Source organism: Topomyia yanbarensis, chromosome 1 (assembly GCF_030247195.1).
Source record: "Topomyia yanbarensis strain Yona2022 chromosome 1, ASM3024719v1, whole genome shotgun sequence".
Lineage (NCBI taxonomy): Eukaryota > Metazoa > Arthropoda > Insecta > Diptera > Culicidae > Topomyia > Topomyia yanbarensis.
This window is the reverse complement of record NC_080670.1, coordinates 90,399,484-90,424,441: the sequence shown is the minus strand read 5'-3', so window position 1 is coordinate 90,424,441 and position 24,958 is coordinate 90,399,484. Positions and strand designations below refer to the sequence as shown.

At 37.8% G+C, this 24,958-nt stretch overlaps 2 long non-coding RNA genes and 1 pseudogene across 2 annotated transcripts; 1 reads left to right on the top strand and 2 right to left on the bottom strand.

Moving 5' to 3' along the window:
- Positions 1-709: 709 nt before the first annotated feature.
- LOC131676339 (uncharacterized) lies at positions 710-1,098 on the bottom strand. The gene is made up of 3 exons (XR_009303139.1): positions 981-1,098; positions 818-924; positions 710-757 (listed from the first exon to the last, which is right to left on the bottom strand). It is a non-coding gene; the product is annotated as an uncharacterized LOC131676339 (long non-coding RNA).
- Positions 1,099-1,386: 288 nt separating this feature from the next.
- Positions 1,387-8,611, top strand: LOC131696363 (coiled-coil and C2 domain-containing protein 2A-like; annotated as a pseudogene).
- A 413-nt stretch (positions 8,612-9,024) lies between these two features.
- Positions 9,025-10,959, bottom strand: LOC131678040 (uncharacterized). The gene is made up of 3 exons (XR_009303559.1): positions 10,832-10,959; positions 9,821-10,772; positions 9,025-9,758 (listed from the first exon to the last, which is right to left on the bottom strand). It is a non-coding gene; the product is annotated as an uncharacterized LOC131678040 (long non-coding RNA).
- Positions 10,960-24,958: the final 13,999 nt, after the last annotated feature.

Here is a 24,958-nt window from a genome sequence, read left to right as displayed (position 1 = left end):
TCCTCCCTTTTAGATAAGAATTCGTAAGATATTTTGAAACTCCCCCTCCCTCCATATTCCCTTACGTAATTAGTGTATGGGCCCTTAAAACTCCCACATCTACTCTCCATACCTCAAAGCTTCATGTTGTGAATTTTTATAAGGAACAACTTAGTTGAAAATTGCATAATTATCGGAGGATTTCCAGTATTGTTATCATACTGCATATATTATTAAAACGACAATTATTGAGGTACCCCGACGATAAGCTTTACGATAACTATTACTTGAATGGTTAGTGTATAATGCTGAGTGCAACTAATGTTTTTTATGCGGGCATTTACTTTATTGGGGCTGAGCTCGGTTGTCAAGAATCAGATGCGAATTTTGTCGAAAGAAGATAGAAAGCAAAATTTCAATAGGGAAGACAACGGCCAGATGATATACAGGGCACGTTGGGCTTTCGAAGGAATTTCTGTTTAAATGACAAAACTGATTCCGACTCGGGTGGATGGATTGTTCTACAACATAATTTTGTACAGTTTCATTTGTATAAATAGTTACTTAACAATCAGCTTCACGCGACTTTTTACCAAGTTAGCCGGTTTGAGATCCAGATAGATGACACCGTGCTTGTGAATGTAGTGCACACACTGTACTATCTGATACCAAATTTGCATGAGCGTGTACAGCGGGATAGCTTTGCACGATTTTGTGCAGATCACTATTACCCTTTTCCATAACCAGGTAGAGTTGGTTGGACTCCGGAACATGACAACTAAAAGTTTATCGCTTCGATTAGATTACACGGAACTGATTTTCTTCTATAAATACTCACTAGTCATACAGCGCTACAACATTTTCATCCCCTTGCAATTTCGCCAACAGTTTCGTTTCGTTTAAGTAGCCTTCCACTATGCTGGAATCGCCTTCGAGATTCATCAACTGAAAACAATGGGTTTGAGGTATTTTTTTGAAATTATTCCTTCCCGAACACCTACCTTCAATGCACATTCAACGCCCGTCCCCATTTGTTTGGCCGAAAACACTGAACTGGAGCCAACGGAACCGAACTTTTTCAGAACCTGGTCTTGGTAATCCTTCCCGTTGATAGTGATAACTGTAGAGATCAGCAATAAGAGCGAGAAGAGAATAAATTGAAGGACAGAGAGAGGAGAGAAGTTTCGCCAATCAGCTTCGCATTTGAGGGCAGTTGATTCTAAACCTTGTATCTGAGTGATTGACAATAAAACTTTGTGAGTGAACTAAACCCGTGGTGTATATTTAAGCGCATTGAACCATCCAAGCTGTGAACTAATTGAAGGTAAGTTTATACAAATTTGGCGCAGTTGGTACGATATATGTATAGTAAATGTAGGGATTACCATCTGTTTTTTTTTTCTCGCCATGGATATTAATGGGTAATACATTCATTGTTTTGGGTTCTGCTGGCAAACTAATAAAAGCGAGGTTCTCATAGTAGAGGAACGTGGTGCTATGAAAAAGTGGGATAATACAAAACTTTAAGTTTCCAATATCGATTTTTCCACCATTTTGGCTAGAAAACTGATGGACGCCGTTTTAATTGGTAGGCAGGTACAAGGGAACCATGCAGAAAAAATAAAATTCACCACTACATTTGCACATTAGACGTCTCTTTGAAGCGCTCTTTGAGCAGCGAAACTAGAGGCAAACCGAAGCCTACCTCGACATGCAAATGCCAGATCAGTCGTCGATGGCAGAGCGAGAGCGAGTCCGGTTACTTTGAAGCGCATTATGAAAAGCGAGTCAAAAGGTAAACCGAAGTGCACACAATCAAACGCGTCGAGAGATAGTCCGGTTCCGAATGCTAACTTTAGCGCCAGAAAATGAGCGAGTCAAGCAGCAAACCGAAGCCTACCTCTACATGCAAATGCCAGACCAGTCGTCGATGACAGAGCGAGAGCGAGTCCGGTTACATTGAAGCGCATTATGAAAAGCGAGTCAAAAGGTAAACCGAAGTGCACACAATCAAACGTATAGAGAGAGAGAGTCAGGTTCCGAATGCTAACTTTAGCGCCAGAAAATGAGCGAGTCAAGCAGCAAACCGAAGCCTACCTCAGCCCGGGGACAACTTGACAGCTCCCATATAATGAACTCCTAAGCAAACTTTGTGGTGATTGGGTGATGTCATGGCGGCTCGAATGGAACAAAATTTAAAAAAGGCGCACCCCAACTATTATTTTCTATATCTGTAAAAAATTAACAATTTAGGCATTTCTATCACCAAATTTATTTCGCTCTTCAAATTAGAAACTGACCATACCTTAACAGAAACATAGATTCCATTTTTGATCTACAAATCCAAGAAAAATAAATCGATTTTCAGAAATACAAGAAGATGGCTTTCAAAATCGAGCCACTTCCACTTATATTGAAATTTCCGAAAATCTTCGGGATCGAACCAACATGAAATCCTCCGGTAGACGCCGTTCAATTAGTTTTCTGTCGGGCTGGAGCTGAGTAATATGCGAAATGAACTCTGAAGGGATCAGTACCAAAACCATCGCAAAATTTTTTGGAAAGAATTATTGAAAAAGTCGAACAAAACTCTGGCAAGAGTCGAACATAATTGTATATTCCTGGCAGTATTCTTGCTAAAACCGGGCACTACCGGTTTGCTGCCAGAATTCTGGTAAAAGCGCACAAATTATATCCAAAACCAATGTTGCTAACTGTGTACAAAATCCTGCATATTTCGTTTATATTCCCAAACGAAATTCTAGAATTCTTGACGTTCTTAATTAATTTGAAATAAGATGTCATATGTTCACGAATTGTTAGGCTTGGTGATTTACTTTTATTGGCCAAAATGCTTTTCATTTATATTTCTCGGGCAAAAAGCACAAATGATTTACCGATTACACACTTCACACAACAATAAAACAAAAAAACAACGACTTCCAGTAAAATTTATAATAAGATTTATGTACCTTGCTGACAGTTTCCAATACAGACACTTTATATAACTAGCGGAGAGAAAAACAGTAAAACTAGCAACCATGGATGTAAACTGGCATCAAGGAAGCTCTCATAAGCTTTGCATGGGCTTCCCCTTGCACTTCCCCTACAAAAACCCTCATGCTCGATTGGCTGCACTTTTTGACAGTCCGTTTGGCTGCAATTTTTGACACTTCGCTAGTCTGTGTATAAAGTGTCTGTAGTTTCCAGTTAGGGATAAATTTATTCTCTAATAATTGTTTTCTTTTTCCACATTTTGGAATACGCTTTTTCTAAATGTTGTTCTTGCTGCATTGACGGCGTTCATAACACACGTAACGAAAAACGCTTTTCTCTTACAACAATTTCGTTTCGTTGTTCGTGGTACTCGTACGGAGAAGGCATACTAGCGCCACCATCAAATTAGTGGTACATATATGAAACAAGCACTATGTGTCAAGTTGTCCCCGGGCTGGCCTACCTCTACATGCAAATGCCAGACCAGTCGTCGATGGCAGAGCGAGAGCGAGTCCGGTTACATTGAAGCGCATTATGAAAAGCGAGTCAAAAGGTAAACCGAAGTGCACACAATCAAACGTATAGAGAGAGAGTCAGGTTCCGAATGCTAACTTTAGCGCCAGAAAATGAGCGAGTCAAGCAGCAAACCGAAGTCTATCTCGACATGCAAATGCCACAAAAAAGTGAGTCTAAAGGTTCCCCCACACTGACGCGATTTTGTCGCAGCGACTGCGAAAATTTCGCGAAGCGACTTGTCGCTAGCAACTCTGCTCATGGCGACAGATGTGCGCTCCCATACTGACGCGAACTTTTCGCGTCGGTTGTTGCGAAATTGCAGCGATTTTTGAACAATCGCTGCGTGCGAGCATTGTGTCACAGTCGCTGGGTGTTCGCCAGATATTCAAGATGGCGCAGACTAATCAACTATTGTCATTTGGCGCATCTCAACTTTACATAAGTTGACCAGAATTCCGAAAAAAATGAATATAGTTATACGAAAAAAATCGCCTAAATTTCAAAACCAAACTGATGGACGCTTCTATACCACTACCAAGTCCAACAAAACTATTTGAAAACGAAGATTACATACCGTGTGAAAGCCAGGTAAATCGAATAAATACTGGAGCGGTAAAATTGAATTGAAAGTAGGGTGGTTAGAGCTATTTAGGGTAAGGTGGGGCAAATCCGACCTAGTAAATGGTTTTGGCTGTAAAATGCACATTTTACATCGGATCAAGTCGTTTTATATACCAAATTAAAGGTTAGACTTCTGGGCAACTTTCTGTATATAGCATTTTATTTATTTTTTCCCTTTTTTATTTCGACTATGTTAGTCACATTTTCTTTTTTACGTTTTAACGACATTCAATTAGCTAGAGATTACTGGGTAGGGAAAGTTATGAAACTTAGAGCCATAGTACTCAAGTGAGAGCAAGGATGTGAAGTAAACAGATCGGAAAACTAGAAGTGGCAGGGTCATTAGAACAGGCTTAATATCGTGCGGGCTTAATTTTTGCCTTCTGATAATGAGGGTCGAGCTTAGGCAGAATAACTACGAATCACCCGAGTTCACTATCATGTGTCCTTGATAAAGGTAGACGTATCTATCTTTACCGTGACAACCGGCAAAAATTAAGCCACGCAAGATCACCACTGAAAACCTGTCGACGATTAGCATCAATCTGAATGATGATTGCTGCTGTTCATCTCTGTATGCCTTTTGAATGCCGGGATAGATTTTTATTAGACTATTGTCACTGTTCTTACAGTCGTGGCGGGTTTGCTACATTGTGTAAGGAAATGGCTGTGTCTACAGCGGCTACCCACCGCTGCCGATGGATTCCCATCAGTTTCTTTTTCTTTTTTCCCTTTTTTATTTCGACTATGTTAGTCACATTTTCTTTTTACGTTTTAACGACATTCAATTAGCTAGAGATTACTGGGTAGGGAAAGTTATGAAACTTAGAGCCATAGTACTCAAGTGAGAGCAAGGATGTGAAGTAAACAGATCGGAAAACTAGAAGTGGCAGGGTCATTAGAACCCATTCCCTACCCAGTAATCTCTAGCTAATTGAATGTCGTTAAAACGTAAAAAAGAAAATGTGACTAACATAGTCGAAATAAAAAAGGGAAAAAAGAAAAAGAAACTGATGGGAATCCATCGGCAGCGGTGGGTAGCCGCTGTAGACACAGCCATTTCCTTACACAATGTAGCAAACCCGCCACGACTGTAAGAACAGTGACAATAGTCTAATAAAAATCTATCCCGGCATTCAAAAGGCATACAGAGATGAACAGCAGCAATCATCATTCAGATTGATGCTAATCGTCGACAGGTTTTCAGTGGTGATCTTGCGTGGCTTAATTTTTGCCGGTTGTCACGGTAAAGATAGATAGTCTACCTTTATCAAGGACACATGATAGTGAACTCGGGTGATTCGTAGTTATTCTGCCTAAGCTCGACCCTCATTATCAGAAGGCAAAAATTAAGCCCGCACGATATTAGGCCTGTTCTAATGACCCTGCCACTTCTAGTTTTCCGATCTGTTTACTTCACATCCTTGCTCTCACTTGAGTACTATGGCTCTAGGTTTCATAACTTTCCCTACCCAGTAATCTCTAGCTAATTGAATGTCGTTAAAACGTAAAAAAGCATTTTATTTAGATCTTCGGAATATCTTGAGATACAAGCGTTTTACAAAAATGTTCATTTTTGCTGCTTTCAAAAATGGTGGGGTAAATCCGACCCCCTATGTTTTTGGTTGATTTAGTGCGGATATTACTCAAATTTTATGGTTTTTCAATGATAGATAAATGAATGTTGTGTTATTGAATTGTAACATGAAGAAAATGGAGTTCAATATTAATGTTGGAATGCTAAAATCACGAGCAGTAGCACGTAATGATATTCCCATTTGCATCGGAGCAATTGCTTGACGAATACTATAATCATCACGTTTTTGTGTCTTTCGTTTGTTACTATGAACCATTTTGCATAAAAATAATAAATAATAACAATAAAAATATATTTCAATTTGATAAATAAAAATTTTCTTAGCAAAAAAGCGGTCGGATTTACCCCAATATTTTGAGGTCGGATTTGCCCCACCGTGTCATTTTTCTTTACGATGCAATTAAAAAATATATGAAAAAGGTTGAACTAAATTCATCTATGTACTTTGTAGGACTTAAATCAAAGATTTTAAATCCACTTACATTTATTATGTAATCACTTTAAGAATCAGAAATATCCTGTAGTCAATGATGCACAAAAGTCAAATAAAAAATTGTAAAAACACACTTTTTGTTGTATGAGCATCTTAATGTAGACTAATAAAATACTGTCATACCACCATTATGATTATTTTCGATGCACTACACGACAACATTGATATTAGTTCGCGTAGTGCTTCTGATTTTCGGTAACAGAGGGTGGTCGGGTTTACCCAACGGTCGGATTTGCCCCACCTTACCCTACTATAATCCAGTGCTTCAAGTCCTTCGAGAATAAAAAATATTCCAAAGCGGACTCATCTTTCCAAAGAGCTGATCGAAAAATAGTTCGACGAACCCAACGATTCCGCCGTAGAAGAATTAGTGAAAGCATTGGAAAAAAGAAACGTCGGTAATAATAGGGATGATGAGAAAGGCCTCCCGGAAAAGGACGATCATTTCTTGTTCAACGAAGATGTTTTAGCATTTTGTTTGAGGGAAGAAATTAACGCCAATGAACGGTTGAACATGTTATGCCAAAGATTCCATAACAATCTGAAAAATAAGAATATAAAATTCATACCGCAAATCGAGCGGGAGAATGAAGTTCCCCACAACATAAAGATAATCGATGAAATCTTGGGTACGGACTCGATCGGAATTCCCATGCGATCAGATGATAATCATGTTTCTTCAACTGGACGAATAAATAGCAACCTCTCGTCGAGCAAGTTCTGTATGTTGGTTAACGGTATAACCCAATAGAGCAAGTGCACATCAAGTCAAAATATACTCACACTAGCTTTGTTCCAGTACAAGGAAATCACTCCGGAGTAAACAGGAGCAAAAAATTCTTGCTCCTTTTTACTCCGGTTTGCTACCAGAAGAAGAAAAAAAAGAAGAAGAGAGTAAAGGAACGATTTTCTCCGGAGTACTTCCAGTTTCTCCTGGAACAGACCTACTGATAGCTGCTCAATTTCTCACGAGTATATGTACATGTATCTGTCTGCCTAGATTGAGAGAACATTCGAAATCAAAACCCCACTGCTTCTGGTCGGATATACGCGCAGCAACGACGAATCATCTGAATACACCTCTATCGAAGACTGCATATCAAGAAGACTGCTAACTCTGTCCAGAATCTGGAGACAGTAACAGCAACGCCACTTGCGGGTAAAGGTGGTACTTCCCATAGTGATGCACACACACATATACACTTTTACATTAAGCTTCCTACCTTCAGACAATAGAGGTGCTGTAACCTCTGTCGCTTCTCGTTTGTATGGGGGAAGGAAAGAGATATCAGTCTTCTTAATATGTAGTCTTCGCCTCTATGCTAACCGGATCTAATCTGTCGTATATGCGAGAGTTAACTTACATCTCCTTCCCTCTAAGAACGGTTGGTTTCAAAATCGTCCAATGAAGGACGTTCGTTGGACCAATTTGGACATCGTCCAAATAACCGTTCAACGAACGTCCATCGTTGGATCCGTGTTGAACGATTTTGAAACAATTTTTTGGACGTCTCAGTGGGCTGTTTATAATCCTGGTACCGAATGTGGAGACTCCCAAGTTCGGCACCAACGGGCTGGAGTGTGTGGTGTTGCAGCAGACTGGTGCGTATTTATCTGTGAGGAGAGGAGTACCGCAGCGAGTTTCCCAGGAGGGGATGCTACCGCTAGCAATGTTGATTAGTGGCGAAAGGGTCTGCGTTACAAGGCTGCTTGGTTCGATCAACGTTCCCTTTGTGATCGATGAAAACGTGAAGCTAATGATATATAGGCGATATGTTTCGCCAATTCCTATTCACTACAACATGGACGCATGTTCACAAATTGGCGGAATTCGGTCCACTAACCGAGTAATTTTTAATCGGTTCCAAAGATAGACAATATTTATGAAGCCAAGCTTCGCCGAAGGATTAAGGTGTTTTATTACCTTGTTTTACATCTTTTTGGAGTACGATGTGTATCTTATCTTAGGACAAAGTCTCCTAACAGGCGATAGTACTTTTGTCATTATACGAGAGAACAACGATTTCTACTTTGTAGATCCAACCAGTGGTAAAAAATACTCCAGCTCCGATACGTACTGTCCTTTAAGTAGAATTTACTACTTTGTCAATGAGGACAACGTCTAGGGAAATATTCAAAAAGAGAACCGGGTGTTCCTGACGCAGCTAGATGTGAACAAATCAGCCTACTGAAGACCGCTATTCAATCGATCTCATGAAGCTCCCACCGGTTGTATTCACGATGGAATTTACTTGTACAAAAATGCACTGAATGTACGAGATTTGTAAAAAACTATTGAAAAAAAGATTGTTAAGAAGATTGCAATTTGGAGAACGCACCGTAAAATTACATGGAACCGGTTAGTTTATGAAGCTATCAATTGTGTATTCTCGGATGGTATGCTATAGCAAAAAAACGCAATAACTATATTCTAGTTTCAGCCATATAAGTAACCAACTTGCATACGCCCTTCCCAACTTTCAGTCGGACACTAGTCTGGAAACTAATACGAATGGCAATCTGGAACTGTTCAGTCAACTGTTATCCTTTCCTCAATAGTATATACAATATAAAGTATGCTACAATTTAAACTTTAAATTTGCCTTTCTCGAAATCAATATATTGTCACTTAGCCCGGTCTGACGTAACTCCGACCAGTTCGCTCTCAGCAAGACTTATTCATTACCAGCCATCGAAGTTCAGTCTTTGGTCGTGGTTGCCGAACGAACCATCGCAGATCCGGATCGCAAGAATCTGGGGGATTTGTGTAATCCTCTATTTTCTCCACAGTTATTTCCACCAAACCTTACGACACTGTTGCTATAATTTGTATTTTTCGTAATTTTGCAGTTTTATTACGTACGAAAATCTGTTAATTTACACTGTACATCAGGTCAAGGAAAAGCATTTTTGATTAAAGTTAACAATTAACATAAGGAGCGAATAATTATTTATAATCTTTTGCGCAGCGAATGCCTGCTCAGCTTTATACTCGTCGAAAGCCTCTGCGAGGACAACCCGCTTGATCTCGCTACATCTTACGACGTAAGATAGCTCATTTAGAATTTTATCCATGGTATTGCTCAATTGGGGGCTTCTGCAGATCATTGTTCTCGACAGTTTCACCGGGTGTCCGACGGTTCCATACAAATAGCTACATTGGACCCACAGTACGATGTACGGGTGATTGGTAGTTAGTTTGCACCGCTTCTCCTTCTATCGCTGTATTGTAGCACAATCTGTATCTGCTTCGTAAGCGGAACCACTCACAGGGGCAATGGTACTCACCCAGCCCAGGTAGTACTTTAATATCGCCGTTAGTAGTGCGCTGATGAAAAAATGTGTATCCTTAATGTCGGCCAGCAATAGCAGGTAACAAAGATCGTTCATAAAATTATTATCAATTTTAAGCGCAGCCCGATTAGAACATGTACTGCTTTGAGTTCCAAGAGTGCACGCACCACTGCTTAGCGTTAGCCACATGGGACTTACCAGTTTGGGTACAGTAAAAAAATCCACTGGGCACTGCTGCGTTATGCCGGCAGCCAGCATTATCTGTAGCAATAAATTAACACAACTGTTTGAACAGGTAAGTGAAGGGTTTCTATCAAGCCTACCTGGAGTAACTGCGGCTACCTGTAGCTTGCGTTTTCCGCCGCCATTCTTAAACGACACAGCATTGATTCAAATATACTCATGTGTTCCGAGCTGAATGCTTCAATTTCCTGCAGCATGTCATCGTTTAGTTGAACGCACAGCACAATTCCTAGACGTGCCTTTTTGTGCAAAGGTCTCCCGCGATAATTGGTTGCAGTGGAAAGAACTTCCCCGCTAAACGCTTTTTGTCTAGTCAGTACTATGGTTTCACTATTCCGTCGATTTTTACCACTGGCTCAATCAATACTGGTATCTAAACTAAGTCTTCGAAATCACTAGAAATTGATGCTAGACTGTTTTGGTGCGATGGCGTGGTTGACTTGATGAAAACGCCCAAGGTTCCGTTCCACCATACCCTGAGTCAAGGCCACTTTTGGTTGAAAGTCTCGGATCTGCCAGATGCTCCAAATGCGCAAACTCGATTGGCAGTGGTGGCCTTTGTCTGTGGTTGTACGAAGTATCATATTACGTCAAAGTGGACGAAGTAACAGTAAACGACCGTAGTGACGTTGTACCTATAGAGCTACGATCACTTTCCGACGTATGTCGGCCGTTGTATAGTGCATTCTGACCGATACTTGGCAGTTAATAGCCCAAGTAGGTGGAAGTGGATACTTTTTTACTGCTGTTGCTGCTACTGTTGGCTACTGAAACACGTAAGCATACTTAATGGTTTTTCGAGTTTTTAATCAATGTACCTTCAAACTGCTGTCCTGGAAGACTATAGGTGCAGAACCAAAAATCATTTCGGCCATCGACGTGGTATCGCTTTTGGTATAGCTGTTGTGCTGATATAAAATTTTGCGATGATAAAATTTCCCACGCTGTTAGATCGCTTTGTGGCTTTGTATTGCGGTACTGCAAGTGGACGTTGTTGCTGCATTGGATTCGCCGGAAATTTTCTCGACCGCACTGGAATCAAACAGTAGTTTACGACCTCGAATGTCACATTCGCGGATAAGAACACGAACCTGGTCAGCGGTGAAAGTTGATTCTTCTGAGGTATATTTCTGTGTTGCTGAACTAGCACTGCGCTTCTTGGTATACTATAGTTGAAAACAGATTGTTGAATAATGCAATATTTATAGTCAACTGATTTACTATCCTCTCTTCTTGTTTGTTTTCTTACTGTGTCTAGACTGTGTCGAGTAAACGACCTGCTTCACGCAAAGATGTTTTAAATATAAAGACACGCGGACAAATACACTATTCTCACTGAATGGCTGATAAAACAATCGAAAAATATTTTTTTTTTAATTTTAGGACAACATACGTCGTATTACCATGAGATTAAAATTGAGGTTGTCCCATCTAGCTACTATAGTTTGCAAATGTCACTTTGTGTCGCTTGTAATGCGAAATTCGCGCCGGTGTGGGCACACATGCGAATCGCACTGTCGCAGGAAGCGCGACGAAATCGCTAAGCGAAATTTTCGCAGTCGCTGCGACATAATCGCGTCAGTGTGGGGGAACCTTAAAGGAAAACCGAAGCGCACACAATAAAACGTATAGAGAGAGTCCGATATCGAAAGCTAGCTTTAGCACTCTGAAGGGAGCCAGTCAAGCAGCAAACCGAAACATACCACCACATGCAAAAGCAAAACCAATCGTTGACTGAAAAGTGAATCAGTTTGCTTCCTGGAAAACGAGCCCATTGCAAAAAAGCACGCTATAACAAAACGAACAAATTGCAATCCATTTGATCGGGTACAGAATTCGTTTGCCAACCGAAGCCTCACCGAAAATGACAAACGAGTGTTGTTTGCAATAATACGAGCGAGAGCATTGGTACTATTTCGAAAAAAAAGCGAGACTGGCAGCAAAGCGCTCCACTAATATTTACAATTGTAGTGTAAGATATGCGCATCGGAGCAAATCAATTTTTGGGTTAATTTAAGCATATTTTTTAACATTTTAAGCATATACTTTGTGAGTGAACGAAGTTACAAATAAGAGCTGAAAAAAGTCAGTTATTATTTTTTTCTCTTTCGTGAAAAAAACAAATGATTATTTTATTTTTCAACTTATGCGTTTTCATGTCTTCTACTTGATTCTAAAAATACGGTTCATATGCTGAAATTGTTGGTGATTTGCATTTTTCTGAATTTTGAGTGGTTTATCAGGCTTAAGCAATATTTTGTGATAAAGTAAAATTGGAGCGGTATGTTAAACGCACAATGGGGAAACGGTTGGTTTATACTTTTTGTGTTTATTTTGAAATCGTTACAGATGAGTTTTGAGTCAGCACAGCAGCGGTTCTCACTGGAACCGTTCAATGTCGCGGTGGATCAACAAGGCTTACGGCGCGAATGGGAAGAGTGGCTCCGCGCGTTTGAGCTGGTACTGGAATTAAAACATGTTGAATCGCAACATGATAAACTTGTTCTTTTACTGGCACATGGAGGTAGAGGTCTACAGAGAATATATTACAACCTTAGACCTACGAATGAAGAATATTATCCAGAAGCGGTGAGAGTACCGTTAATGCCACCAGAGGTACCGGAGTATGATAATGCCATCTTACGACTGAATAAGTTTTTTTTGCCGATAAATTCAAAAATAAATTACAATACCCACATACGATTTGTTTATGTCCATGTTATAATGATTTCAAGCTTATAAACTTTACAAGCTTTGTGTAAGTAACCAAAATGACCCTCGGACACGCTTCAACGAATTTAGGCATAATTCTAAAATTATGTGTATGATATATACATCCTATAAAATATGCAGGTGGTTTTATTTAAATCGGAGCGTCGAAAACGATTTTTGTCACGGGAACACAAAGGTTAAATTTCCGCCTCTGCAGATTATTAGCAGCAGCTATGTACTTGCTCATACCGATAAAAATCCCAGGTAAAAATAATCCGATCAAGGGCCCTATTCTCAGTCGCGTCACCTAGTGACGTGACTCGTCACCGAAAAAAAGCGATTCTCACAGTCACTTAAGTGACTGAAGTCACCAAAAGTGACAATTGTCACGGAAAATAGCGACTCTGAGAGTCACTTTTTGTGACGCTAGTCACCGTGACTCGCAAAAAATGTGACGAAATAGTCACCTTCCAAAATATTGGTGACTAGAACAAAAAGTGATTTATTTTTGGCAATATTGTGGGATGAGTAACGTTTACTGCGGGAAAAATATTTGGACAGTTCATACTTCTAGTAAATATTTTGGTTTTTGGGGAGTTACACCAATAAAGCAATAAAGAGATGAATCGAGATCCTGTAATGGAATGTATTACACTAATTGTGCAGAACAAAAAAACCGCAACACGGTAGTCCCAAAACTAAATAAGACGGCCTCTTAAAAAAACCATTTTGGTTAAATTTTTAGACAATTTCTTTAAATTATAGCAGAAGCTAAAAATGGTTTAAATTTACGCAGAATTAATGGTTGAATTTTACAACACTTAAGTGCAGCAAAAGAAAATGGTTAAAAATGAGCCATATGATTTGAACGAAATGACAGTCGCAGTGAGTTTTATTGTTGGTGGATAAGTTCTGATTTTTCTCCATCGTTGAGATGGGTCAGCAAAGTTGAACACGCAAAGAATCTACTACCGATACATTAAGGTTGAAAGACTAGTGCACCAGGGGAAGGTGCTACTATTTTGCGGTTAGATTGTAAGTGCATCTTAATAACTTTAAATCTTAGGTGTAACTCACAGGCATGTCCAAATATTGATGCCCAAGCTACCACCGTCATTAAATTTGAGGTAGAAGAAAACTTATTCATTGCTTCCAGAAGGTAAGTGCTGTTAAATCACGCATTAATTCTAAGAGAACTGCAGGTGTATTCAAAACATTCTAAGAGCGTATTTTATAATTTTTTCAGGGAATCAGCTTACTGGAAAGGGAATAGGCATAACGTCGTTTGTAAGTTTCTACTCCTCCTTTTCAACTTCCGCAATGTGGTTTTGGTGATCATCCGCGGACGACCCCACAGCAAAGCCAACATTTTGATACAAGATCTGGCATAATTATGTGCCGCTTATTGAACGCCAATTCTAGATTAAATTCCTTATACCAAGTTGCTCCGGTTAGGGAAAAAACAATAGCACGCATTTAAAATTCTAAATTTGAGCAATCCAACTACCAATTTCTTCACTATGGATGAAAACCGGTTTTCGCTGAAAAACAGTTTTCCGGTGGTTGGTTACCAGTTGGCCATAAAAACCAGATTTCATCCAAGTGAAGAAAATGACCATTGCAGTTGCGACGCGGAAAGTGACAACCGGCTGTTATTGTTGAAGTTTCACAGATACAGTATGATTTTGACCGGGTAAATATACTGAACTGTTATTAGCTTCATCCACACAAGTAACGGGTAAGACTTTTTTGTTTTCCGTCCAGATTATCAACAACAAACTGATCCATTTTTGCTCAGGAAAAAACAACCGCGCAACGATGAATGTATTTAATTACGCCACTTTAGTTTATCATAAAAGGTTCAATTTAACAATCGAAATATGCATTTGAGCAAAGCGCTCTATTATCCGTCCAATAAGGACCTATAATTCGCGCAACTTCTGTACAAATAAAATACCAGCTATTTCGATTTCAACCTGAATACTAGAATTTATACTAGAATTTAACTAACAACCTCTTCTTATTGCATTACAGCTAAACCGACATTGCCAAACAACTACCAAAGAAACGCCGCGAGGTCGTGATCGCCATTCTGACGTCCAAGAGAATCGAATAGTTGCTGGAAGAGTTCTAGCCGGTGACAGAAAACTTGTACAATTACAAAATATACTCTCCTCTGTACGATAATTTGAAGGCCTTAGCCGAGTTGCTTACATCTGCCAGATCATGTACATGGATAGAAAGTACATTTTTATAAACCGACCGTCTATTATCTGGGACATGGGACGAAATCTGTTCAGCGAACAGTGGAGTGAGTATTGAATTTAAATGGAAACAAAATTTATTAGAAAATGGTGAATAGGATCTTGTTAAAAGATTTACTCAGAATACCAGATTTGCAAATTCACATGGAAGCCTTTCTGTTCAAAAATTTCTTGTAGCCACGAAGATCCTGTTATCTGAGATGGAAGAGTTAGAGGTTCCTGATTATTGTCAAACCGTTGCAGGGGGAAACGAACGTTCCCTTTATTATGTGTACATTTGTAAAATACATCAGAGGTTGAAGGTCAACTTCTAACGCAACAAGTAACCGGAATCCTGCAAACGGGTTTCAATCAGTTATTGGAAGGAAATCGTTTCTTATACTGCACCCCGCTATACTTTCTCATTTAGTTGAGTTGGAAACCGAAAATTGCAGGTGATCCAACGTCTATATCAAGGAGGAAAGGCACAGTCATCATTCCGGAGGATTTTATAAATTTCAAAAACAAACTGGACAACATTTTCACTCATGCTTCGCTCGGAATGAAAAATTCTCCAACACTCAGGAAAACATTCGAGTTCTTCGCCAATCAGCGAATTAACAAACTTGCGGAATAGATTGTCAAGTGTGTGAACATGAAACTGCGTCAATAAGAAAGCGACAAGCGAAACATTCTGGTCAAGAACGTTTCCGTTTTTCACGGTAACGATGTGTTCAGCGTGTTTTACTAGAAGGAGCTGACCAACTGTTTACTGATCGGCATGTCGAACTTGGTAGAAGCCTTGAGCATGATATTCAAGTTAAAACAGGAGTACGGCGGCGGGTTCACTTCCAAGTTGGAGAAAATGTTCAAGGATGTCTAACTGAGTAGAGACATTAACACTCGGAATACCAAGGGGGTAAAAAGTTACGCGGACTACCAAGGGGGTCTAAAAAAATGGGAACGCTTACTTTGACCGGTCATATCTCAGCCGTTACATAATCGATTTTAAATCTGTCTTCACAAATAGAAAGGTATGTCTTTTGCGAACACGTCGAATAAATAGAATAAATAAAGGAATAGAGTTGTCTACCGTAAGTTAGAGTAAAAAGAGTATAACACAGTCAGTGAGAAAAAAAATGGGAACGCTTCTTTGATTTGCCATATCTTAGCTATTTGCTCACCAATTTTAATTCTTTCTTCACCATTGGATAGGTAAATCTTTTATAAAAACAGTGAACAAAGAATGATGGAAGAAAAATTTGTATATCTGAAGTAATTGTAAAAACAGTAATTGAGAGTCAGTATAGACGAAATGAGTTTTTCTGTTCAAACAATCGTATCACGACCGTTTGTCAACCAATTTCAATTTTCCTTACACCAATGCAATCCTTAGAGTTTCTAGACTTGTAATATATGCAATAAATAGTAGATTTTCAAAAAATACTATACTTTTTCGAGTTTTTAGGAGATAGGATTTTTACAATGTACGTGGCATACGGTTGATTGAAATTCTTTGCGACTTGTTAGTTTTACGGTTTGAAAATTACCTGTTTACTCAATAGCCCTACATATTATACATGGATATTATTATGTCAAAATGTTTGCACAAACGTGGAGAAACACAATATTGTATGTAAGTTACTAAATAATAGAGTGTGTTAGGACGATTCAGTAAATACGAAGAAGTTCAGAATTTTAAAATTTTCGTCATATAACTCTAAATTTGAAGCGATGACCTATACATTTTAATACACCAATCGATTGTAATTGATGGCGGCTACAATTTCTGAAAAAACAGATTTTTATATTTTCTCAAAAAAATAGCCAAAAGTACGTAGAAGTACAGAAATTTTATTTAGTTGACAAATAACTTCAAGTATTCAAAGCTATCACCTATGCAATTTATACACCAATCGATTGTAATTGATTTTGGTTACAATTTCTGAAAGAACAAATTTTTTAAAGAACACATATTTATATTTTCTCAATAAATAGACAAAATAGGTAGAAGTACGGAAATTTGATGTAGTTGGCAAATAAGGTCAAATTCAAAGTGATGGCCTACACTTTTATATATACCAATCGATTGTAATTGATTTCGGCAACAATTGTTGCAAGATAAACTTTTCATATTTTCCCAAAAAAAAACGACAAAAATACGTAGAAGTACAGTATTTTCGTCTGATTGGCACATAACTGCAAATTCAAAGGGATGACCTACACTTTTTTATACACCAACCTATTGTAATTGATAGCGGCTACAACTTCTGAAAAACACATTTTTATATTTTCTCAAAAAATAGCCAAAAGTACGTAGAAGTACGAAAATTTCATTTAGTTGACAAATAACGTCAAATTCAAAGTGATGAACTATACTTTTTTATATACCAATCGATTATAATTGATTTTGGTTACAATTTCTGGAAGAACGATTTTTATATTTTCCCAAAAAATAGACAAAAGTACGTACAACTACAGTAATTTCATTTAGTTGACAAATAACTTCAAGTATTTAAAGCTATCACCTATGCAATTTATACACCCATTGGTTGTAATTGATTTTGGCTACAATTTCTGAAAGAACAATTTTTTATATTTTTTCAAAAAATAGCCAAAAATACGTATAAGCACAGAAATTTCATTTAGTGGGTAAATAACGTCGAATTCTAAGGGATGATTTATACTGTTTTATACACCAATCGATTGTAAGTGATGGCGGCTACAGTTTGTGAGAAAACAATTTTTATATTTTATCCAAAAATTGACAAAATACAAAGAAGTACAGCAATTTCAAATAGTTGGCATATAACTTTGAATTCATGTAACATAATTTGGGAAATGCTGTCTTAATCACTATTCTCATCAGACCTTACTCCCTCCGATTTTTGATCACTGTAGTCATTTCTAAGAGGAAAAAATTCATCGGAATAATACCCTCCATATGGTCGCCGATGGGTCTTCGGTCTTCAAGAATGAGAAGTATCATATCAACTGGATTGAAAAATTATGCGTTTCATCCAAGACGAAGAGAAACAAAAGTGGGAGCATTTGTCACTTTTAAGTGCATTAGTTTTTTTAGTTGTTAAATTAAACATGGTGTCCGGGACCCTGGAAGTAAACATAAACATCCGGACGAGTATGTGTAAAAAATTTCTGACGTCAGGATCGGTAACAAAGCCAATTATGTCATTTGTTTATGTTTTTCCTCTTCATGTTCTCCGATAAAGCAGTTTTATCGAAGGAAAATGATAACCGTACTCATACATAGAAAAATGTGGCCACCTGGCAGTCTTGCATTTCATAGATGTTATATTATTCGGTTGTATTTGTGGCATCGCCATTTTTCAGTAGTGTGATTCTGGGTTAAATTTTCAATAGAACATCATGGCGGGATTTTTTTTTGTTTATAGAGGTTTTAACTTTAGAATCATTCGCCTCTGTTATCGGGTTAGAAGATTCAATTTTTAAAAGATCTCAAAGCCTATGTACGGGGTGCGGAATCGATCCCAGTTGAGCTACGTACAAGGCATTCTATCCCCATGATGAGATTCTCTTTGCCTACTGTTCGACAATCGTCTTAGGGCGCCAGCGGGTGCTCGTTCAGTGAGCCATTTGCGCGACTTCCCGAGGGTTAACTATCAACAGCTGAGATAACAGTAGGCGAGACTGAGGAGACTTGATCCCCGGGGAGACTTGATCCCATCATTGTAACTCAAAGGCGGATCAGAATACATTAATCGAATATACTAGAAAGTTGCGTAGTTTTATCTAAACATAAGTTTCTTTAACACAAAAAAATAAATTGGACATGTGTTACCGAATTTTTACCGATTTAAAGAAAAAAATCTCAGAAGAACTGAAGAAGATTTATTTTCCAAATTTTCAAACTTTTATACAATTGATAAAGTCACCCACTACATACTATACTTTTGCATACAGAATTATAGGAGGATGTCAATTATATGAATACGTTATGATTGAGCTGATTTTTTTGTTCAACTATATTTGTACTAAAGTTTGCTGAAATAGATGCTATGGGTTCACTTGATCCCTTCAAATTCGTGGAGATTTGATCCCCTTCGCCATGCTTCATACACACCACTGAAAATAACCAAATTCACACCAGAATAATTGAAGTCATTGTTGCCATAAAATAACAAAAAAACTGTCAAAAATGAACGCTTTATCATACAAAAACTTAACTGTAATTGTTTACTACAGTATACGTAGCAACCATGCATCCCACATGTGACGTTCCTCAACCATAATAACGACAGCTTTCAAATAATTGCACAGAGATTTGGGGAATTCGTAATAAAAATCAGGTGAGAGATGCGTAATATGTGGTAACAAAAATAGTAATATGTAATCACAACAATTTAATCAATACCACAATACATTTATAACATTGAATAAGGCTAGGTAACTGTTTTTGCCCTATTAGGAAGGGTACCATATTATTTCATTATTAATTTTATTATTTCAGCTTGTCAACAGTTTTTTCGGCATTTAATTAGCAAGGGACTGGAAGGTGAAGTATATTTTTCAATATTTAGAGCCATAGTACTCAAGGGAGAGCAAGGTGTTGAAAGGAGAAAGTTTAGAAAAGCGTGGAAGGATCATATATGCAAGCTTAGAGCTCACCGGCGACTTAACCCTTTGTCTGCTACCGTAGTGGTCAAGGTCTTTTGGCATTAGAAATGCGAATCACCTGAGTCTACGGCATGTCCGAACAAGCGCAAAGTAACTTGTTACTTCATGCTGTCGGTTCCGACAGCATGAAGTAACAAGTTACTTTGCGCTTGTTCGGACATGCCGTAGACTCAGGTGATTCGCATTTCTAATGCCAAAAGACCTTGACCACTACGGTAGCAGACAAAGGGTTAAGTCGCCGGTGAGCTCTAAGCTTGCATATATGATCCTTCCACGCTTTTCTAAACTTTCTCCTTTCAACACCTTGCTCTCCCTTGAGTACTATGGCTCTAAATATTGAAAAATATACTTCACCTTCCAGTCCCTTGCTAATTAAATGCCGAAAAAACTGTTGACAAATTAACTCAATAGGTCGTTAACAAAAATGGTTAACAAAAAAATGGTAAAAATTATTTCAGCTTCTTTGCTTTGTTATTAGGAGCAATTTTTAATTCCGATTATGGAGGTTTTAGCCTTAATGTCATTTGCCTCTTATTAAGAGCCAATATAATAACAAAATTGTCTTGAGAATGGTGCAAATCTTCTGTTTGAGCGCAGCAAAAACTCTAATCGAGTACCCCAATTATCGCAACACCATTTGAGCCAATGCGTTGAGCAAAGATGGCAGACGCTGCTCTAACCAAAGGCTTCCGATGGGTAGGATGATAATAGAAACAGGGCAAAAATAGGCTTATTACCCTAAATGCTCTTTTAAACACGTTTTCAAAAAATAATCAACTGTCCCCAAATTAGGGATCGAGTCTCCACTAATCAAAGAATTTTCCATTTTTTTGATGTGTTCCAAAAATGCTCATAGCTCATGTCCAGTATAATATTTCCATGAATTTTTTTTATGATTATCAGTCAACCCTAGAAACAATATAAAACTACAAAAAATACATAATTTTTTAATCATTCCACGGAGTAGGATTGAAAAATAAAAAAGGGGATCAAGTCTCCTCAGTCTCCCCTATGTCCAGATTTTCCCCTCAAATACACTAAATGAAATTTCTGTACTTCTACGTATTTTTGGCTATTTTTGAGAAAATATAGGGTAAGGTGGGGCAAATCCGACCTAGTAAATGGTTTTGGCTGTAAAATGCTCATTTTACATCGGATCAAGTCGTTTTATACACCAAATTAAAGGTTAGACTTCTGGGCAACTTTCTGTATATAGCATTTTCTTCGTATATTTTAGAAAATTTGAAAATACCAGAATTTTACGAAAAAGTTCATTTTTGCTGTTTTCAAAATGGTGGGGTAAACCCGACCGCCTATGTTTTTGGTTGATTTAGTACAAATATTACCCAAATTTTATGGTTGTTCAATGATAAATAGATGAATGTTATGTTATTCAATTGTAACATGAAGAAAATGGAATTCAATGTCAATCTTGGAATGTCAAAATCACGAGCAGTAGCACGTAAAAATATTCCCATTTTCATCGGAGTAATTGTTCGATGAATACTATATTCATCACGTTTTTGTGTTTTTCGTTTGTAATTATGAACCATTGTGCAAAACAAAAATAAATAATGATAAAAAAATATTTTTCAAATTGATTAATAAACATTTTCTTTGCAAAAAAGCGGTCGGATTTACCCCATTATTTAGAGGTCGGATTTGCCCCACCGCATCATTTTTCGTTACGACGCAATTAAAAAAAATAATAAAAAAAGTTGGACTAAATTAATCTATGCATTTTGTAGGACTTAAATCAAAGAACTTAAATCCACTTACATTTTTTATGCTATCACTTTAACAATCAGAAATATCTTGAAGGCAATGATGCACAAAAATCAAATCAAAAGTTGTAAAAACACACTTATTGTCGTTTGAGCTTCTCAATGTAGACTAATAAAATGCTGTCATACCACCATTATGATTATTTTCGATGCTCTACACGACAACATTGATATTAGTTCTGGTAGTGCTTCCGATTTTCGATAACAGAGGAAGGTCGGGTTTACCCAACGGTCGGATTTGCCCCACCTTACCCTAATAATTTGTTCTTTTAGAAATTGTAGCCAAAATCCATTACAATCGATTGGTGTATAAATTGCATAGGTGATAGCTTTGAATACTTGAAGTTATTTGTCAACTAAATGAAATTACTGTAGTTCTACGTACTTTTGTCTATTTTTGAGAAAATATAAAAATTGTTCTTCCAGAAATTGTAACCAAAAGCAATTATAATCGATTGGTATATAAAAAGGTATAGGCCATTGCTTTGAATTCGACGTTATTTGCCAACTAAATGAAATTTCTGTACTTCTACGTACTTTTGGATATTTTTTGAGAAAATATAAAAATGTGTTTTTTTCAGAAATTGTAGCCGCCATCAATTACAATCGATTGGTGTATTAAAATGTATAGGTTATCGCTTCAAATTTAAAGTTATATGACGAATATTTTAAAATTCTGAACTTCTGTATTTACTGAATCGTCCCAACACACTCTATTATTTAGTAACTTACATACAATATTGTGTTTCTCCACGTTTGTGCAAACATTTTGACATAATAATATCCATGTATAATATGTAGGGCTATTGAGTAAACAGGTAATTTTCAAACCGTAAAACTAACAAGTCGCAAAGAATTTCAATCAACCGTATGCCACGTACATTGTAAAAATATATCTCCTAAAATCTCGAAAAACTTTAGTATTTTTCGAAAATCTACTATTTATTGCATATATTACAAGTCTAGAAGCTCTAAGGATTGCATTGGTGTAAGGAAAATTGAAATTGGTTGACAAACGGTCGAGATACGATTGTTTGAACAGAAAAACTCATTTCGTCTGTACTGACTCTCAGTTACTGTTTTTACAATTTCTTCGGTTATAAAATTTGTCTTCCATCATTCTTTGTTCACTGATTTTATAAAAGATTTACCTATCTAATGGTGGAGAAAGAATTAAAATTGGTGAGCAAACAGCTAAGATATGGCAAGTCAAAGAAGCGTTCCCATTTTTTTTTCTTACTGACTTTGTTATACTCTTTTTACTTTAACTTACGATAGACAACTCTATTCTTTTATTTTTTTCATTCGACGTATTCACAAAAGACATACCTTTCTATTTGTGAAGACAGATTTAAAATCGATTATGTAACGGCTGAGAAATGTCCGGTCAAAGTAAGCGATCCCATTTTTTTTACCCCCTTGGTATTCCGAGTGTTAACATTGAATGTAGGTAGTTGGGTCATTGATGCTAGTTCAATAATAATTGTTTTATGTTATGTTAATGTTCGTGTTTTTTCAGGACATGACAAAGACTCAGACAGCAAAGAACTACAGGGTATTAATCTGAACGTAAACATCCCAACGATGGAGTTCTAGCTAACCTACACGGTGATTGAGGTGACGTTGCCACAAGAATAGCTTCAATACCAACATTGCGATCGAAGGCAGATAACAGTGGACGCAAGGGTACTAAGTGTTGTAGGTACGGGTCGATGCAGTAAATTTGCATTTCTTTGCATTACAATTATTTCGGATAATGACGGAGAATTCTTTTACCACATGAACTGAAAGCTCTGCAGGTTTCCCGGTTCCAAAGATTGGTGCCATTGCTATTTTTCACTTCAGGCCGAGTATGACGTCCAAGGACATTAAAGTGGGTGTTAACATTGAATGTCGGTAAATGATCAGCCAGTTAAATGCTGCAAAAAATTAAGCCCTTCCTCTAAGTTGATATGATTGAAGGTATTGTTGTGGTGATAAGCTTGTGGATGTGCGTTTGTTACTTTGTCAACACCCATTAAACATATCTGACTTGCTTAGTTGAGAGGCCTTTATGTGATGTGGTACTTTTTAGAATTTTAAGCTTCAACTTAACTACTAAGTCCAGTACTTTTGGTTAAGAATGTGTAGAACCGAAATATCCACACCCCTAGCAGAACCAATAGAAAAAAAAATGAAAATATTTAAATTACTTTTCTCAATATTTTATTTCACAGAACGGTGAACTACGTCGCACACTGTAATCTTTGGCTCGCGGCAGTCTGTGTATTCACAATGATTTCAAAGGAACATAGAGTAGTGAGGAATGGCACCTCGAATCCTTAAACGTCTGCCGCATGTCTATCTCTTGCGATTGCAAACAGCCAGCGAGTGTGGAGCATGCCCCAATATCCTCGTACCGTACCATATCGATTTCCACCCGGAAACAAAAAACTTTCGGACTGCCTTATGTGTATTAACGTCCGAAAACAATCCGGAATTATATGCATTTATAGTTTCGGAAACTATGACGCATAGAAACCGCTTCATATCGTCCCAAACAGTGAGCGGCACAACGGTCTGGGACATTACGAAAAGCATCGTCTCATGACGTGCGTCACAACGTCTGAGACATAAAGAAGGGGAAGAGGGTGTCAAAATGGATGCGACGTTATGACACACTAGACTGCGTCATAACATCTGCAAACTGGGGAGTTTAAAGCATACATTTATTTTCGGAGCTTATAACTTGTGTTCGGATCTTATGTTGCAGTCGAAATATTGGACACTATGATGCAATAAAATTTTTAAGGGCGTATAAGAATCGCGTCAAAACATTCCAGGAGACTATCAGCCTTATTCTGAATTAAAACGGATCACATTTTCGAACGAATCTGGTTCGATCGAAGTAGGCTCCCGTTAAGTTTTGCTGTCGTTATTGGGAATGCAGATCAAATTCGTTCGAAAAAGCAATCCATCGTAATAGAGAATAAGGCCAACGTTGATAAGGCTGTATGACTCAAACTCGCCGTCGTGCAAGCAAACCTGTGTTGTACTCGTTTGTCCGGTCGATTTAACATAGGGGCTATTACTCCGACTGAAAGCCAGCGAAATCAGACAGCACTCGCATAAAGCGAAATGGGGTAGTATTGACAATATTATTTTATTGTTTCTAAACAGAATACTACTATTACATAATGTGGCTTCTCCACATCGCTTTTTCCATTATCCCGTATAACGAGGAACCAAGTGGATCACAGATTTGTCTGTGTTTCCGCTGATGGGATTCGTACGGCGAATTCTCTGCGTTTTGCGTTACTTCGGATCCTTGAACTCGGCTATTCGGCCAAGCGTAGCATACTACCCTAGCCTTAACTGATTTGTTTTTCGAATACAATACTACTGTTAGGTTGATTGACACACGTTATTTTTTAGTTTGGTGCTTCCCCGCGATTTTTTCAAAAAGGTTACGTAAAATAAGCCATTTAAAACAATTACAAGAAACAATTTTCAACCCTTAAATGCATGAATTAATTTTTCCTTGGTACTCGTTTTTCGGGTTGGATACGATATATACCTCTCGTGGAGGCTTTTTATCACAAAATTCTGTATGTTGCCAAACGGCAACAGTATGCATTTAAGGGTTAAAAAGGCGCCATTCGGAAAAAATCACCCTCGAGTACGTCATACTATCTCAAACTCAGTTACGTAATACTTCTGAACCATAACGTAATTATAAGCCGTTTTTCGTAAGGGTGTTTTGAAACGCGAGAACGTTTCTCCCTTTTTTGTTTTTTCTTGATTCCCAGATGAACCGAAGTTATACAATACGGAGCTGAATACA